Source organism: Eleginops maclovinus, chromosome 14 (genome assembly GCF_036324505.1).
Source record: "Eleginops maclovinus isolate JMC-PN-2008 ecotype Puerto Natales chromosome 14, JC_Emac_rtc_rv5, whole genome shotgun sequence".
Lineage (NCBI taxonomy): Eukaryota > Metazoa > Chordata > Actinopteri > Perciformes > Eleginopidae > Eleginops > Eleginops maclovinus.
In genome coordinates, this window is record NC_086362.1 from 7,468,823 (window position 1) to 7,487,949 (window position 19,127).

Consider the following 19,127-nt stretch of genomic DNA (forward strand, 5'->3'; position numbering starts at 1 on the left):
GGCTTCCCTGATTACATTATGCCTCAGAGATGTATTTAGCCAAATGTGCATGACTTGCAAGTATAATGTACAAAAGGCTGCTGCTGGGGTGTCACATTAAGAAAAAAAAGTATGGAGGGAAGGCAGCACACAGAGGTCTCCTTTCATCAGGATATTCACATGCAAAAGAAATCCTCCAACTTAAATTTGTCCATGACTGCAAATTAAAACTCAGTTAAGGTTGTGTATTTCTGGTTAACATAAATTTGACTGCAGGTCCTTGAAATACTGAAATGTCATAAATTATATTATTTTAACTCGTGGCCTTGAAAGATGACAGTGTCTCAGATATTAAATTACATTTTGTAGGCTCAAAGAAATGTCTTGGTGCAGACTGAATCACTGTCCTGCCCAGTCAAAGTGCTGCATTATCATATTATTATTTATTTATAGGTCTTTGTGGAAAATATGGAAAGAATTATGAGATCATTCAACTCACACATGCACACATATACCTAGCCGACTGTTTTTCTAAAGTAATCTTACCAATTCAACATTTTGTTATCTCCAAAGCTGAATATATTCCATAAAAAGGAATAAAATAATTCCATGATACTAAAACACAGGGACCAGTGTAACACAGATGTCCATCAAATAACATTTTTAGCTGTGGCCTTAAAAGATGTCAGTGTCTCAGAAATGATATTACATTTTGGAGGCCCATAGAGAACTTACTGTTGAGTGAATCACTCTCCTGCCCCAGTTATATTCTCAGATTATTATTTAGTTCATTCATCTCCCTCATGCACAAAATGACAAAGCTAACTGTTTTTGTAAAAAGAAACTCCGTAACGAAACACTTCCTTGTCTTAAAAGTTCAATATATTCCATATTTTAGAACAGAATGTTTCCTTGATACTAAAAAGAAAGGACCGGAGCCACAAATCGGGCCGTCTGAAGCACAGATGTCCGGCACATGGAGTGGACACAACTCATTTGTTGCAGTTATTTATTTATTTCCTGGGTCTGATATAGGGAAACATCTGTCACCTTTGCTTGCTTGCATGATCAGTGGATTGTGTTTCAGAATAAAACACCCCCATATTGATTGGGCTATGGTTAAAAATCCTGTTGGAGACTTCCTGCCAAAATATCACATCTATAGCTTTGTTTTCAGTGACATCACTCCTTCCTTTGACTAAATGTTTTAGAATAAATAAATAGACTGCAATTGCTGGTGTGCCTCTTTCCATTTCCATATATTGTCTTTCTATACTCCCGTTACTAATGGCAGTCAGCCCACCTCCAAAGTAAATTAATTAAACGGGCATCGTGCCACACTTGGAGAAAGAAATCTGAAGTATTTGAAGTGTCACTGAAGATAAAGTGTGTCGTAGAGGTTCTAATTCTCAGAGCCCAGCCCCAAATAGCCATCTGTATTCTCATTTCTGCAGCACTCACTAAATCAACACACTCGACACCAGCCTGAGGATGCCTCCGCACAATCATGCATGACAACATCAAAGCTTTTCTTTATTGCCTCTCCCTTTCATTTTCCACCTCCGCAGCCCCTCTTAACAGTTATCTGCAGCTAAAAGCAGTGGTAACCACGACAAGTTATTATCTTTGGGGCGAGTGCAAATACTGAAAAACCCTAGCTGTCTCTTGTCAATGGCTTCCAATGATGGCCGAGTGCAGGGATGATTTTAGCCGTGCAGAGGTGTTAGTTCTGAAGCTACTCGTGAATCTGTGGCTTCTAGAAAGAACTCCCATCCTTTCAAAAAATCCTTGGTAATAGACTGCTCAGCATTCTTCAGGATCTTCCTCTAATTGCCTGTCTTTGTTCCTACCTCGCCATATTGACAACCATAAATCTCTAAAATGTGGAATGAGCCAAATTCCCATTTTTCCACGAGCGGGATGTTTCAATGATAAGCTGGATCTGTCATTGGGGAGCCACTCAGCACCCACAAACAGATTGAGCGGGCACCCAAGATGGATCTGTCGACACTCCATTCTGCATATCTCTATTTAATGATATTATATTTCATTTCCCGAGCAAAGAAAACACCATTACCCAATGCAGTGAGTCGGAACGAGCCATTCTGCAACAGATTCCAGGCCTCCTTGGTGGTACAGTAATTGAATTACAATCGCATATGACACAAAGTTTGGAAATGATTGTATTTGTTTCCATTTGATCTTTCTATGTTACATACTAAGCTCAACTTTGCAAATGGAAGATCTTCAGAGGACAGATGGAGCCTTACAACCAAGATAAATGCATGCAGATGTACGGTAAAATGATAAGGGCAACTGTATGTAGCGTGCTTGAGAATCGCAACAACTTTTTAAATAAGCGTGCATGGTTGGCCATCCATAGAAGAGGTCAAAAGAAGTGGTCCCCCGGCAGCATTTTGGATGATTCCTGACAATCACTTTAGCCAGATGCATATTGATAACTGCCTAAAATGTTTTTTTTCCCGGTAGCGGTGGTGAAGTGCTTTGAAAGCCATTGGGGTTTTTGAAAAGTGTGCCCAGTTGTTTTGACCACAGATTGAAAAGCAGTTATCATTTCAATGGGAGCGATATGCTCATAGGGAAAAAGGACAAAGAGGTCAGCAGAAGTGGAGTAAGTACTCCCTCAGGCACAAACACGGGGCCGCTCAGAAAGGCCCACAGAGAGACCAGGGGAAATTGATTTCAGCTTTATTCCTGGTCAAATGCATAACTCTGCTGGCGTGCGACTCAATGGTGGACCTGTCCACTCAAATTAGGAAACCATTTGGAAGATATGACCACATTTGAATGGCCTATCACACACTCTATGAATATTGCGCCAGAATAACATCAATTCAACATCTAGAGGTCATCCGGTGCTCCTGTTTTGTGAGTGATGATCTTTTTGTCGGGCCAGGCTCCCCCATATGCTAAAGTAGTGTGTGATAAGTGCACTGTGTGATCCCCACTGACAAACCAGCACCGTGACACTGGAAAATGTTTCTGGGGCACTGTCATTGGCACAAATTACATAAAGACATAAAAGCTTTCGCTACCGGCTGCATGCGTTTTAGCAAAAAAGAGGGATTGGCACATATTTTTCCCCCATTGATAATGGAGACGGAGTGCTTTCAACTCTACTGACCCACCCTCAACACCATTAACCCATAATCACCCCCTTGGAAAAGGCAAGAGAGGTGAAAACAGGCAGGTGTATCATATGTCTGCTCTGAGTTGACTGATTCAAAATGGATATTTATTGATCTGGTCAACTTTTTAGTTACCCACAAGCAAAGAGGAAGCCATTCTCTCCTCTGATGTGATGGTAATGGTTTAATTAGAGTCTCAGTTTGAATTGTCACGCAATCTTTGCTCTGGTGCGCCTTAAGTAAGCTGAGAGACTTTTTGAATTCCATGTGGTGCAGAAACTTTATTAACGTGGCACACATGCAATTTGTCATGCTATTCTTCTTTCAGGCAGGAGTGCCCGAGTAGTAATAGATGTAAAATACATTTTCTTGTGACTTTGTGCATGACTTTAACTGTGTCCTTTCTCAAAAACATGCCTGATAACATGAAAAGCTTCCACTGTGTGTATTAGTTTTTTAAATGTCTTCATTATTTCCCATATTTATTTAAGCTCATCCTGTTTAATTTAGGAAAATTTAAAAACATACTTTTTAACGACCAACCTTAAGTCTATCAAAACTGTCTGCATCAGATCATATTGTCATATTGGTCTAAGTCAATAAAAAAAGGCAGTCGGACATATTCGGTTACAGCTTTGCCATAGACATAACATTGGCTACCAGGACAATCTTACCCTAAAGAGACATTGTTGTTGGATTCAGACGAATATTCACCAATACTATATTGAGTTGGAAGCATAAAAAAAGCTGTTCTCTGTTGCTGAGTACGTGGGTAGAATATGTATTTCGAGTATGTCTTTAAGTCGCCCAACATGTATATATTTAAAGACTATTTGCAAAAGATTTGCAATTTATTCATTCATTTCCATTTCCATATTTGTTATACCTCTTCATGTTAAATTGAATATGGAGCCCTGTGTGAGCTTTGTGCTTTTAACCACACGCTGTGCATATCCATGTTTTATGTATGTTTAATTTGCTTTTGCAGCTTTACAATGGTGCAGATTTGGTTCGGTTAGAGCTGATGTGAGGCACAAAAGAAGAAGAAAAAGAGGCTCATGTTTATGTCTTAACCACATGAGTACCATGTTCATAAACTACGGTACAGTATATGAGGCAGGACGGGAGCATTGGTTTGGAAAAGAGGGTTGTACCAGCCATCGCTGTGTTGCTCCGACACCTCGGGGCTCTGCTGGCTACAGAGCTGCAGTCACCCACAGAGCTGTGTGCTTATTTTCTCTGCCCTCATCTTGACCATATGGAGCATGAGGGTCATAGGGACACGGTGTATCACAGATTTGTCTCTGTGTGTGAGAGTGTGTGTGTGTATATGTATTGCCTCTTTGCGAAATGAGCCAAATCTGCACGCTAGTTTCTGTGGATTTGGCAGCGGGGTGCATTGATTTTGTCAGCATTTGCATTTTCCTGCCAGCTAAGAATACTTTTATTAGCCCTACAAATATAGATGCAGAAAGTAGTGCACAGTCTTCTCACATTCTGCTGTGTTGGACAATGGCTGTCTTTTTTACTCAGCTTATATAAGGATTCCTTTTCCCAACTAAATTACACAAATCAAGAATAGTAGAGCTGGTAACAGACGTTTCCATTCATGTAAACGACGGGCTATTCTAACTGTAAGGGAAAAGCCCTGATGACAAATGTAAATGCCAAAAGGTCAAAGACACTCCATAGGAGGAAGATGATGAAGTGTCTTTGACTCCATTGCAGCTGATCCGGGGTCAGCTTGTCAGAGCTGACATGGTGACACAGTAGCAACCTCTCGTTTAATCACCATATTAATTCAGCCATCACAAAGCCCTAATGACACCGCTGCTGGCCGATTAATCTCCAAATTTGATTTAGCGAGTGTCCATTCATCATCACTGACTGTTTCAATATGCAATCAATACGGCCCTTTTAGCACTTCGGACACCTAGACCTCAAGAGGTACACATGGTGTGAAGAGCGTTGTGATAGAGTAAATGCTCGCCCCGGCCAAAGGGGGGAAGCATCAATCATGTCGCATACATCAGCAGCGCTTTTTTTCCTCAGGTTTATTTCGAAAGGTGCAGAACAGAGCTCGCCATCAACATGTGTCGAACACTTCATGAAAACACCACGTCTGAAATATTTCTCCCAGTTCACTTGCGTGGCATTGTTTATATCCCTGTGCCTTGGCATGAGCTGCGTTGCTAGTGCACCTTGTCAGTCCCCCTGCATGCTTGCGCCTGGACGACACACTCGCCTACACACACACACACACGCCATGATGCTGCAGGGCAAGGGAGCTCTGCTCACTCAAGGGGAAAGTGAACAGCTGTGCCTGTGACAGCTGGAGCAGTCATGACATCCCTTCACCAAATATCAGCGATGGCTTAGAACGCGACGGCGAATCAGCCGAGAGGGGTCCATTTACAACCTGGACGAGCATTAGCCTGCGACCACGCTGAAGCCAGCGCTCAGTTTTTTTCCTTCTCGCATTTGCGCTGATAATGTGAGAAGTAATGAGTTTCTCCTTGGTCTACAGCCCATATAATAGTCCCCCATTTGCTTGAAAACAAGCCCAATGGAGCAAATTAGATAATGTTGTGCCTGTGAAAAATGAGCTGAATACTAATGTTTATTTTCCGAGGTCCAGTTCCGATGATTCCTCATCAGATGCTCTGCAGAATCTTCAGTGCTAACATCTTTAATCTTATCTCCAAGCCTGTGATGGCGGTAATAGGCAGGAAAACAAATCTGCTAGATGCCTCAAAATGAAAGCTGGACACTGAGATTCAGTCTGTTTCACGCACTCACAATGGTGGCATGTCAGTCATTACGCCGTACCCTGGAGATACATTAAGAATGCAAATTGTTATCGCACATAAACACTTTTCCTAATCATCCCAGAGTTTGGGTTTTTGTTTGAAATATTAAAAATGATGGATGTCGAGAATGTGTTAGAACCGGTCATAATTGGGAAGGCAGCATTAGAAAAAGAAATCAGTGTACTATGCAAATGAGCATAATCACCTTCAGCCCCTTTAGCACCAGACCGATTTTAATTACACCTTAATTTCATGTATAAATACCCCCAATTCAGACGAGCTGCTGCAGTAAGCCCGGCAAAATAGACTGAGTGGGAGGACTGTATAGGTGCGGATAATTACAAGCGCTGTTATGGAGTCCTGATTATATGAGGTGGCCAACATACTGTCTCCAAATCCTGCTGTATGCACCTCATAGGGTGATGGATTAGAGACTACCACAGCTATGACAGTGCAGTCCTGTACACTGAGCTGTGCTTCATACATGGCCAAGACACTACCATTTTATCTGCAGGATTCAGCTTGACTGGTGCATTTGGTGATGTTAACGTAAGATAACCACGGCAATTCATAGAGTGGAGAGTTTACGACATATATAAAATCAGTGTCCACAATAAGACGCAGCATGGTGCAGCTGGATTTTCCCTGATCTGACGTTCTGGAAACTGTTCAGTAAGTGGAATTTAGAGACTGGTTTATGTGTAAAACAGACATCTAAAGTTTTCTTTTCCCTGACAGAGGGTGTTTAAAAACCAAAGACTTGCGGTAGTGTTTGTGTTTCCAATTAAGTGTGATTTGTCTGCAGGAAGTTTCCAGCTTTTAATTAACTTGATAACATTAACTGATTTTACAGACAAGACCACATGATTGCTTTTCTTTTTGATGATTTACAAAAAGACATGTACATGTGTCATGAAGTCAATCCTCTTTTACCTGAAACTTTACAGTGCTACTTGGAAAATTAGCTGAGCAAAGCGATGCCTCAGTCCGTCTTGAGAAAACATTCAACTATAAATAGAGGCTTTTTTCTCCTGCAGGGACTGAAGATTGAGCAATGTTGAAAACACCGGAGGAGCATATGCTGAGGCACAGCTTGTTGCGGCCTCAGATGTTCCTTAACAGTTGATTTCCTCAAGTTGCATTTCCTTTTTCACCACGTTATTGTGCTAATTATTTTTCAGCACGTTCCACATGGGTGGCCTTACAACACAAAGTCAGCCTAGTTCTCATTCCTTTTTCTTACCCAGAAGCACCCGACACAACACGAGCCCAGCTGTGTGACACATCAGCTCCTTAACACTATCAACGGTTTTCAAATGCATACGAGCGCTGACGGAGCACTTTCCCTCTCCTGCTTTTTACAGCCAAATAAGATTTGTGCAGAGCAGATCTCCTGCAGAGTTGCCCTCAGTGTTGATATTCAGGTAACTTCATATATAGGAACAAATCAAATTGCCTGTTTGTATTCTACTGTATGTACTTCACCTCCTGCCAGGCTCAGAAAATATGAAGCTTTACTATTCACAAAGTGATTCCACTAGTAATTTATCTCACAGACAAACAGCACACACTGACATGGAGGCGCAAAGAGAAGTGTGTCATTGCATTGCTTGTCACACAGAATTTTCCGGCTATACATTTTTCACATTTTCCTCAAATGCTCAAACATGCCGCCTGGAACCTTTGAAATGGCTCTGTACTTTGTTTGCACACCTGTATACCAATGACACACTCACTGTTATTCATTTTCTGCTCCAAGTAACTACTGCAGTTTGACCCGACTGTAAAATCTCATGACTACAGCGTACCAGATATGATCTCGACTGAAATGCCAGCATGGAAATTTAGACTCAATCCGTCACTCTGTGTGATGTGTCTGATCATTTATTTTTGGCTCTTACAAGCGAGATGAAAAAAAAAAAAAAGAATCAGCCCTAGGGATGAGTTTTTTCCCTGTAAAAAAATAAATAAATGAGCCAATGCGTATTTGACGTTCCTTTAAGAGAAAGGAAAGTGCTGGCTTTTCTGTAATTTCAGACGTGCATACTGAGGTCAGGGGTTTCATGCTTGAATGGCCACATTTGCATCTTTGACTCGCTCTGTCCCAGTGAGGAAGAATGAGCTGTTGCATGTCCTCGGATGTGCAAAAGTGAGAATGTACAACAGCATTCACTGAACTGCACGCGCTCCACTGCTCTCAGCGTGAAACTGTTTCACCACAGCTTGCAGTCTTTCAGAAAAACTATACAAATGCAAAACCACATAAAAACGAGGCCAAGATTCTGTGGGAGCCCATGCATCGAAACACAATGAGCAGAATAGTCATGCAAAAATGAGTTTCTAATTATATTTACATGTATTTTTAGTAAACAGCACATGGTGGCCTATGTTTAGTATTTAAAATCCTTTACATGGCAGGTATCTGCAATGGCTTTCCCTAATTATCATGCAGCATCACAACAGTTACCAAAGGAATGTGCAGCTGCTAAATGACCCTTGTTTGTCATTTGCCGTGGATCCATGCAGGCAAGGTGAATCTGCATCCATTGCTCACATTTACTCATGAACTAATGATTCCCCTGTGGGCCCACTGTGGCCTTCCAAATACTCTACGTGGTGCAACGGGGGTGATGAATAGTACAAGTGGGCAACTGAAGCTGGTGACTAACCTGGGATGATACATGGTGTCACAGTTTAATTGCAGCTCCCAGCAGAATAGGCCATAAGCCAACTGAGACCTACTGACCTTGGTGAAAGTAAAAAGGGCCGTGTGCCTCTACATGACCCATTTTGTCAGTAAAAAGGCTCTGCTGGACATTAAACAACTCTGAGAGGCTATTGTGCACGGCCATATTTGACAACAAGTGAGAAACGCTGCAGCATGGCAAATATGTCAACATCTGCCACACCCCACACGCGTTACACGCAGCTTCACCTATAGGGTTATATTCGTGAGGGTAAAAAGGCCATTTACTTCAAGAGGCTACCAACTGTTCACTTCGAGGATGCAGCAGTAAAAAGACCGCATGTTTGTTTGCATAACTTAACCAATACTGCTACATACTGCCGTGCTGACTTTATTAGACCCACCTGGAGGAAATCTGCTCCTTGCTTTACAAAGATATTGATGAAAAATAGCGTGCCATCTTTCAGAGAAGCAGATGCTGCCCTCTTTGTTTTCCATCACCCGTCTCCCTACCCCGTTGAAGATAACAGCTGTTCTTTTGCAGTGCACTCCAACAGCCAAGTAACGGCAGGAAACAGATAATTGAAAATGTCGATCTCATTAATTATCATAGTGAGAGTGGAAGAAGCAACTTTCATCAGGCAATAAATGCCTCGTTCTGAGACTTTCAGACCTGAGCACTTACAGAGCAAAACCATATCCTATGGCATGACCTTTAGGCAGTAGTGTCTTTAAAGCTGCATTCAATACGTCAATATATTGACAGGACACAATGGCTGGGTGTAGTGGGAATGGTGGTGGTTGAACTGGTGGCTGTAAAATGTTCATAGCATTTTTTAACTAGTTGTTTTGATTTTATAGCCCACAAATTCAGTGTTTTTTTTTAATCACTCAGCTCTCCTAGTATAAATAAAGAGATGATAAATGCTTTGTACACTACCGGCCCAGCAACAAATCCCAAAACAGGCCAAGTTAGCACTTAGTTAGTGAACAGAGAGAAGCATTTAAAAGCTTTAGAGACAAATATTTCTTCAGGAGTTGTTACTAAAACCAAAACAAGTGTGAGGAAGGAGAAGGAGTGGGAATATTTAAGATTATGTGCATCAAGTTGCCACAAACATGAATCAAGATAAGAACATTTCCATAAAAAGCTGAAACGTAATAATATATCTTAACATCAACTGATTCCTGCAAGTAAATAATGCACCATGGCATCACAAAAAAAGGGCATGCATTGGACGGCTTGCTACTATCATAGAGACAAACACAATGAATATATTCACATATCTTTTTATTGCAACTTCCAGCATAACTTTATAAAAGTGTTACAGCAATTCAAACTGGCAGTATGAAGCCACGCCTCACAAAAGAGAGGAGGATTTTATGAGAGTGCTGCAGATTATATTCTCCTGCCTGGCAGATTTAAACCTCTCTTCCTGGTTCGTTTAGAGAGGTGACACCTGTAACATATACTACAACTCTAATTGATTTTACAAGGCAGCTTAGGCTCTAATTGCTGATTTGCCTGGAGAGATTCTGGATACAAATGGCTAAACAACTTCTTTTGAGGTGTGCTTTGAGGAGATTTTCATTCATGGGAGAGGAGATAGGACGGGGATCGAATGAATGCATCAGGAAACAAGTTGTGTGCTGCATTTAGAGTAAAGGCAGATACTGACACAATGACACGAACAGATGCTCTGCATGTATCTCGCCTTCATTACATATTTCCATCTCAAAGTTATCTCATTTGGAGAATGATGACAACATTTTTTCCTGATGAGAAGAGCTATAAATCATTGCACTGTGGTACATGTATGCATTATGTATGTAAGGGCTTAACAATAATGTAGAAATTGATAGGATGTGTTTCAAAGTAAACTAAGACTTTAACAACAAATCCAGGCCAGATTAATAATTTGAAAACAATATCAAACATATTTGAATCAGCACACTTTAAAATACAACATAACTGATGTATTTTCTCTGCTGCTTCAACACGTGCTGTACAAAATAACAAACCAAGCCATCTTTTCTGCCTAGATTTGACTGAAGCTACTTTCAAAACTCATCAATAAATTGCTGTAATGGTCATCAACACAGACACTAAATGCATCGATCAGCATTAATCAGTGCAGCAGGAAACTTCTTCAAATGAACATTATTGAATGAGCATTAAGCTAATGCAGTTTATTTTATCACACATGTTCCTGCAGTATGCAAGGACAGCTACGGCTGCAAACACTCCACCTGCTGCTGCGCGGACAATGAGCACACGACTGACTTTGTGAAGCGATGCATTTGCCATTTTCCCTTTTATGCTCCAGAGGTCTTTGTATAAAGGTCCAGAATTGTCAGCATTACTGGAATGTAAAGCTTATTTCAGAGTAAGACAAAAAAATGTAATGGTGCAAGAGTCAATGTCATATTCAAACCGTAGAGCACAGCATCTCCTAGTACATGATATTATAGGAATTCACTTACAATATGAAACATGAACATTTCAGACACGACTGGTGGTGTGTGTAGGTTAACTAATGATGCATTCTGTACATGAGTATTTTAAAATGGATAAAATACTATGTACAATACACACTCTGCGGTTCCTCACAGTTTTCCGAAGCATTTTTTAAGCTTCTTTGCTGTGGTCTTAAAACACTAAGCTTTTAGGTTTTGGTGAACTGCTCTCATAATGAGCAGGCAGCTGTTTTCAGCAAATCGAGTAGAGATTAACTGACTGTACACTAACTGGCCACCAGCATGCAGACAGAGTAAGAAACAAAGGGGATCATTCAACAACATGACATAACTTATCCCTGCTTTGTCCTCCATTAGTTGATGTTATGCTAATGTTGTATCTACAGCTTGTGTTGTTGTCCCCTATTAATAGTAATACCTAAAACGATATTATTTCCAGTTTGAATGCAGAAAATATGGTGGTTATTTCCTGCATATTCAGCCTCTTTATTTCTGATTTGTTGAAACACTGTCTTCACTTTATTAGCTCTTAACAATGTTATTATGCAAAAACATCATGACTACAGATATTGAGGACATTTCCCCACAAATTACAATTTTACTGCCATTATCATTCATTTGTTTTTCGTCTACAAAAAGTTATATATATTTTACAAGATACTGACAGCAAATAATTTATCTCAGTAAGATCAGATTAATGGTATTTTACAACCTATTGGCCGAGCTACATGTTGAGGTAAAAGTCATTTTCGTTTGCTTTTCCTATCACCTCATATGGTTTATCTTTCAATGCCAATTGTACTGTAAGAAGAAAAGTGAGCCTTAATAAACATCTATCCAAAATGCATTTATCTTCAGCGGAGGTTGTACATGTGTGCTATAATAACTATGCAGCCATACAGTATGTAGGAGTTACAATGATACCATACAGATGTAAAAATGTATCACTGACACCTTTTAACATAACTCTAAATATATTCACCACACCACACTATCAGAAATCCATGAATTTCATTTCATCAGGTCCATGGAGATCGGATAACACTTCCTGTGTTGTTTTGGCCTGAGAACAAAACAGTATGGGCATATGATACGAGTAATCCGACAGAATATATGCAGTTTCATGGGACTAGCCAGGCAGAAAACACATTGGGGGGCTGTGATTCGGGGGCGTTAGGATGGGATTGCCACTCTCAGTGCAGACATGACCAGCAGCCTCTTCCTGTGATCAAAGCTAAACATTCAAACCATCAGCTGCTGTCTATGTTCTCACAGGAAAGCAACATAGAGAAGAGAATGGAAAAGAGATCCACTTTTCCCCCTCATCATTTATTATGTCTGTTCTGTGTGTAAGTGCAGTGTGTGCTTTAACAGAAGTGCAAGGTAATTATTGAAACATATGGATGGCTGAGCCCTCTCTTAACCCCCTCACTAATGATGCTTGGCTATAACAGAAGGGCATGGGAAGGACACTGCTACCATTAACTGATATATCCCACCAGAGATCCATGACTTATCTTACACCTGTTAGCTAAAGAGATGCTGTAAGAGCTTCAGAGAGATGTGGGCCGAGATTCTGAGAAAAACATGTGACCTTTGAATGTTTTTATCAAGACAAAAGAGGGAGCTAACCCTACATGCTGAAAAGAGCCTTTGGTGAATGGAACCGTAATTTTACGAAATCCTGCTTTTCATTAGGTATTTACAAGTTTATTTCACTGCATGTTGATAGCGACAGAGTGTAGTAGCTATTGATGGATGCAGAATATTTTAAAAGGCTTGCACTCTGAGGCTGATGGTACTCCGGGTTTGCACAGAAAATTACAACAATTGCTTAATCTTTGCTACATCAAAGCTTTTCCATTGGCAGCAGATTCAATGTAACTCTAGACAACCCACTTCAACTCCATTAACTTTCCCTGCTGAATGGATCGGGAAGATGCTTCCTCATAATGCCAGCACGCTCAGGGCAATTTTTTCAGCTCTTGAAGCTGCAGCTCTCTCTCATGCTAATGGAACCAACAGTTAGCCTCCCCAGCCCATGCAAAACACGCGTACATCCCCGAGGTACATGGCAGTGTGACCCAGCCAACTGCAGCTTTTGTTCATGTCGTCTTGTGGCTGTGGGCAAAAGTGATGGTGCTACACAATGAACTAAAAGCTTTGGCAGACAGCAAGAGCCCCCAACACAATGCTGCAGTCGCTCCAGGAGCAGCAGTTGGAAATAGCTTCACTCCTTCAGCAGCACATACACATTCAGCTGAAAAGGCCTTTTGCTAAACAGACCTCAGAACCAGCATCTATTTGGAAGACATATTTGCATAAATATAAAGCAGATATGACATTTTGAAAAGAAGTGACTGCAACACTAAGTTTACAAAGTTTAGTGTTAGAGCTAGTGGATGTTATCGAGTGGCTTGGCACATCCTGACTGTTGATTTTATCTCCAGGCAGTGAAGATAGCTGAGTGGGAGATACTATGAAAATGAAGGCCTGCATATGCATCTGTTCAGTCTACTGTTGTTGTCTCTTCCTCAGGAGCCTTTAGACCACCTTAACACATTTCCCAAAGGGCACATAGCACACATCTTTGAATGGTACATAACACAGAGTATCCATCTCTCCCAGTTGCTAATTGAGACAGGAGAAAGGCTTCAGCCATCCCATTCTTTCCCTAAACGACGATGAGCCGCTGGAGAGCAGATGGTCTGTCTGCGGATGTCACTGGTGGCCAGTTGTTACGTTTCACAATGTGAGCTGATCTGGCAACTATCAGTACAATGTTGCAGCCTTCAAGAAGTAGCAACTGAGAAAATAGCTCTTGGATTGATTTCATCCCTCATACAGCGCACGCAAATATTTCTGACAAAGACATATGGTGGAGAGAGGTGCACAGCAGCAGGCTGCCCAGCCTCCAGCCTGAGCCGATTTCACCTGATTGTTTCAGGCAACATGCACGTTGAGACAAGCAATGTATGCAGTGTTTGAATGCAGGAGGCACACAGCTCAGACACAGAGCGGTGATAAATCTCTGCATCACAATGATTCCTTATATAATGACACAAAATGCTCCAATACAGTTGCAAATTTTTAACTAATTTAATATTACAATACATATTATTTTATTCAACTGTACAGTATGTATTTTACATCTATTTTACATGTATTTAGATTCTAGATTTTGTCCCTTTCACTTTATCATTTACATTTTTTTTTATGCCTTAACTATTTATGATGTTGCACTGTAGGAGAAGCCTGGAATTTAAAGTGACCTCGTCAAAACTATGCTTTAGTTCACATGATCATAAAGTATTTGATGCTACTGGTAACAAGTCCTGCTCATCAGCTCACATCAAGTCAAACTCTTTGTGTCTGAACCCAAACACTGTATGCCAGATGTTGGCTGTAACACATCAGGAAGGAAGCAGCGATGCTGCCTCCAAGCTCCACCTCAATCACCCTGTCTCCAGTTGAACCATTCTGTGAGAAATAGAGTCTTTCACCTTCAGTTTATTTGGGATTGGGGGGGGTGGGGGGGGGGGACCGCGCTGATGTTCAGAGCCGCTGCAGAGGCAGAGTCACTGTCTGGGTTCTGGCAGCTGGACTGATAGCCAGCCCCGTGGAATGGCAGCTGTTGAAGGGCTTTTTAAATTGCACCCAGGTTGATGGGTGGCTGTCAGGGGGGCAATGGACAGAGAATTTCGAAAGAGGGGAAAAAAAAAAAAAAGGTTGGGGATGGACGAGCAGGAGGGGGGTGAGAGCTGAGAGGACAGTGACCCTGACACTGAGGTTTACAGAGTAAGAAATGTATCAAATCCTGGGAAAAAAAACATAAAATGAGGCTTTGACAGAGTGGTGTGCATAGGGGGAGGTGAGGGCGGTAGTATGAGAGTAAATGGAGAGCCGAGACACATCATCGAAGGGTTATTTAGATCATCACTGTTCATCACGTTTCATCCTCACACTGAGTTTGCATATAGCGGGATAATATCGCAGATACAAATGGAAATGTCAAACGTTGCCTGAGCTCTCTGTGGTGTTTTAAAGAAGCCCATCAAATCATTATTCTATTAATTACAACACAAAGACATGGCTTTAGAATGAAATCATGGTGAATACACAATAGCATTTAACATTAAGTGAAGTGGAGCTACTGTGTTTTGCCATTTACAGCGTAGTGATACACTGTAGGCGTCATAGAAAGTGACGCTTTCAGCCTCGCTGGATAATGTCGCCTTGCTGCGGTTGTACGGTGCAACAGATGGTGTTTTAAGAAGGTCATCACGTCTATTTCCCCAGGTGTTACACAAACTAGCTTCATTATTTTAGGGATATTTAAAGGCATAATAACTTGTCAAGGTGTTGTCAAACTGCAGCCAAATACACTCTGCTTGTTAAATCTACGAGACTCTGCGGAGAGTTTAAGATGAAGATATGCTGAGTGTACGCTGAGCTGCAAACGGTTTTAATAAACTACCCAATTAGTAATGTTAAGTGTAGTGTCACAGCACAGTAATGCCTGCCATGAACACATTCTTGGGCGCTGACTGTCTGGCTATTTTAGGGAGAGGATATTATTGTCGGGAGCTATTTTCAGTTGGAATTTATTTTCTGCATCTCCAAATACTCTCCCAGACTTTCAGAATAAAACAAACAGATTGCTTTTCTTTCCCTGTGCGCTTTTGATAGCAGCAGACTGGCTACATTCACGACCCGTTATTAGCCATAAATCTACAGAGGGAGCTGGACCTCTGACAGGTGGCTCTCTTATTACCTGCTGATTGCTAGAGTGTACCTATTAATCACTTCCTGTAATCCCCCTCGGTCAAGACACCTTCTTCGTGGAGGACCGGAGCAGACACAATGGGGCTACTTATTCCCTGTTGCCTTACTCTTTATGTTGCTGTCTTTTCTTTTGAAATGATGCTTGCAATATATTCCTGTAATGCATGTTTTTAAGACTGTAAGCTCTTTTGTAACATACACAAAGATCAAGTAAATAAGAGTGCAGAAAGAGGCGAAAAAAAACACTGGGGTTATTACTGTAGAAGCCTCCATCCAAGCAATATTGAAATGCTAAATGTTATGGCGAAAGAAAAATGAATGTAGTGAAGCAAAAAACAAGTTTTAAAGCGCTTTTCTAATATGTTGCTAAGGTTCACATCCATTATCATCGACATCAGTCAAGAAGATTGCAAAATGTCAGTTTCCACAGATAACAAGCTGACATGTAGAATAATATTAAGTTCATGGTAGTTACAACAATGCTTCAAAAACCATTTCATATTTTGATGTGAAGGATTTACTTCCATGGCATTCAGTGAATCCAGCAAGGCACCATAAGCTGTGTGATTATACGCCGGGGAAATGACAGCACACTGTACAGTACATCAAACTGCAGCCATTTAGTCTCAGTAACTCCATGATATAGCTTGCATATAAACTAGGAATAAATTCCCCTTCAGCATTTTGACAGCAGCTATTCAGATACTTAGCCCTCGTGCTCTGCAGTCATATTCCTCTGCCAGAATCAATTGCGCTGGCAACCATTGCCAAGCCGGAGTTTTATCTCCCAGCTGGAGAGAAGGGGCAGGAGCAGAGCACGGAGATATGCTGTTTATCGGTCACACGCCTAATTCTCTCCCATCTCTCTTGATTCCCCTTTTGAAAGTGAACTTGTATTAATCTACAGGACCTTGAGTGGCGCCGTATGCACACAATCAGCAGTGACATGAACAATTTCTCTTCTTTTTTTGGTCAATCTCTGACCTTTTGAGTGCCGCCCACATTTTTAATTAGTCCTAAACTAAAAAGCTGTTCAGCGCAACCCCTCCCCCCGACATCCCATTTCCCTTTTGTTCTCACAATTCATTTTTGCGCCGTGGTGAAGTCCCAGCTAGATATAGAGCTCCTGCGGTCACGTGACTTTTGGTTGGGAGCCACCATTTTGGCAGTCAACATGACCACCGGTGCCAGTGTTTTCTTACCGAGCGAGTATACTTCTCATTTTAATTCAAGTGAAATTCGGCTTTATAGTACAAAATTAGAGAGATTAAATATAAGCGACCCATATAATTCACCCGGTGTGCTTTTCAAGAGCATAACCTCCTGCTCTGAAGACGATGTACCCGACTTGCGCTACGCAGACATCCACAGCTATCTTGTAAGCTTTCCATCAGTGTACTCAGGAGACTCCCTCAGAGCGTACAAAAGCTTGGAGGCTTACAAATGGTGTCAGTCCGGCTTCGTAAACAACATTCAACTGTGGAGTCTTACATCCAAAAACTTCGGCATCATCACTGCAAGGGTAAGTATTAAATTATTCCAGTTTGATAGGCAGTGTCACGTTAGCATTGTTTGTTTATTAGCTTGGCTAGCTACGGAAGTGTCATCCGGGGACAGGGACATCACAGTGTCCGTTAGCTATAATAACTGGGTGCTACTTCTTAAATTAAACTAATTAAATTTAATTAAACTGACCAGAAACTTTTTGTAGCATTGTACTGTATTCCTTCACCCACCTGATATGAAGTGATCACTGCATAAGCGAAAGCCAACGGCCGGGGGGTCCCATCTTTCAGTCTTTTTCTGAAGGCTCCTGGCTCTTTTAATCGCTCCAATCCACTTCTCCCTCCTCTCCGCGTCTTTAGGAATGCGATAATACGATACACCTTTCTTTTTCCCACGCCTATTTGTGCAACCTGGTGCACAGCAGTTATCCACCATCCTTGACAGTCTGCCAGTGCCTGTCAATTTACTGCCGCGATGACTGCCAAAATGGCTGCCCCTGTCGTATCTCGTCACGTGACCAGCATATATGACATCATCTGCAGGAGCTCTATAGTACATTCATGGCCGTGATTGAATAGCAGAAGAGAAGTAGAGGTTTTGTAACGGCTTGGAAAATTACAAGGGCTTAAGTGTCAGACACATATGCCTGCCAAATGTAATCATTGGGTAATAAATGTTTGCCCTTTGCAATATAAAAAGCAATGTCAGCGCTTGATGTGTGCTCAGGGCAGCAGATCACTGCACTGTTGTGATTAAAATGATTTCCCAACAACAAAACCGTTTTTCATGAACTCTTTCCCACATCAAGCCCTTATGATAACAGCTCTTAGGACGGGGAATAAACTGAAATCCAAAATGTGTTTTTGTGTTGTTTTCCTGCAGCTCTTGAACTGTTGGGAAGGTTGCTTGAGCGCTGAAAGGTAAGCTTGTTTTTCTTTTTTACAAATCACATCTGAGGTAGGAATCATTGTATGGTCCACAACAAAGATGGGTCATGGCACTTTAAGCTGGCTTTCCATTTCTGCTCGCTCTCAGGAGTGTGTGTTAACGCTGGCTGCAGCAGAATGGCGCCTCAGAGGGGAGGGAGTGAAGAAGGCCCCTTGCTCTTTTCTCCCCTCTGTTTAATTAGCATCGTCTCAGAGAGCGGGGTGCCGCTTTAGCAATCACGAATCCTGCCCAGCCAATAAGAACTGGTGTTCAACCATGTCTGGCAGAGATAAATGGCATGCCGAAACATCTCAGCCTCACCCATCATCTCTGTTACCCATGCAACAGTGCAGTGGGCATGTGGGTCACTGAAAAGCAGTGTAGCTCTATGTGGCTTTCTGTATGGATTGTTTTCTGTTGTATGTATGACTGTTTGCTAAGCATATATTTCTGAGAGTTTGAGATACTATAGACCCCTGTTATCCATAAAGTAGATATACTGTACATTTAAAACGGCCACATATTTCCTAATGTAGATGACATTAATCTGAATTTTAACCCAAATGATATTATAAAGCTGGGTTAATAGGTGGAGGATTTATGACGGTTGTGGGTAGTAAATGTAATCCCGAAGGACTGAGTTTTTTTTTTCTTCACATTCTGTGACTTTTTTTGCATTTTGCAGCTGGAGATTCACATTAAAAGAGCATATTTTGGAAAATATCTGAAACCATGTAACTGTTATCTATTCAATACAACTACCATGTGTTAAAAGGTACACAAGTAACATAATGGCACAGTTGCAAC

At 41.4% G+C, this 19,127-nt stretch overlaps 1 protein-coding gene and 1 long non-coding RNA gene across 2 annotated transcripts in view; one reads left to right on the forward strand and one right to left on the reverse strand.

Moving 5' to 3' along the window:
• LOC134875715 (uncharacterized) overlaps positions 1 to 19,127 on the reverse strand; it is a 373,215-nt gene that overhangs the window by 229,428 nt on the left and 124,660 nt on the right. The gene's annotated exons all lie outside the window — the stretch shown is intronic.
• LOC134875714 (receptor-type tyrosine-protein phosphatase delta-like) overlaps positions 1 to 19,127 on the forward strand; it is a 305,785-nt gene that overhangs the window by 150,940 nt on the left and 135,718 nt on the right. The window contains 1 exon segment of the mRNA XM_063900319.1: positions 18,276 to 18,313. The gene's annotated coding sequence lies outside the window, so the exon portion shown is untranslated.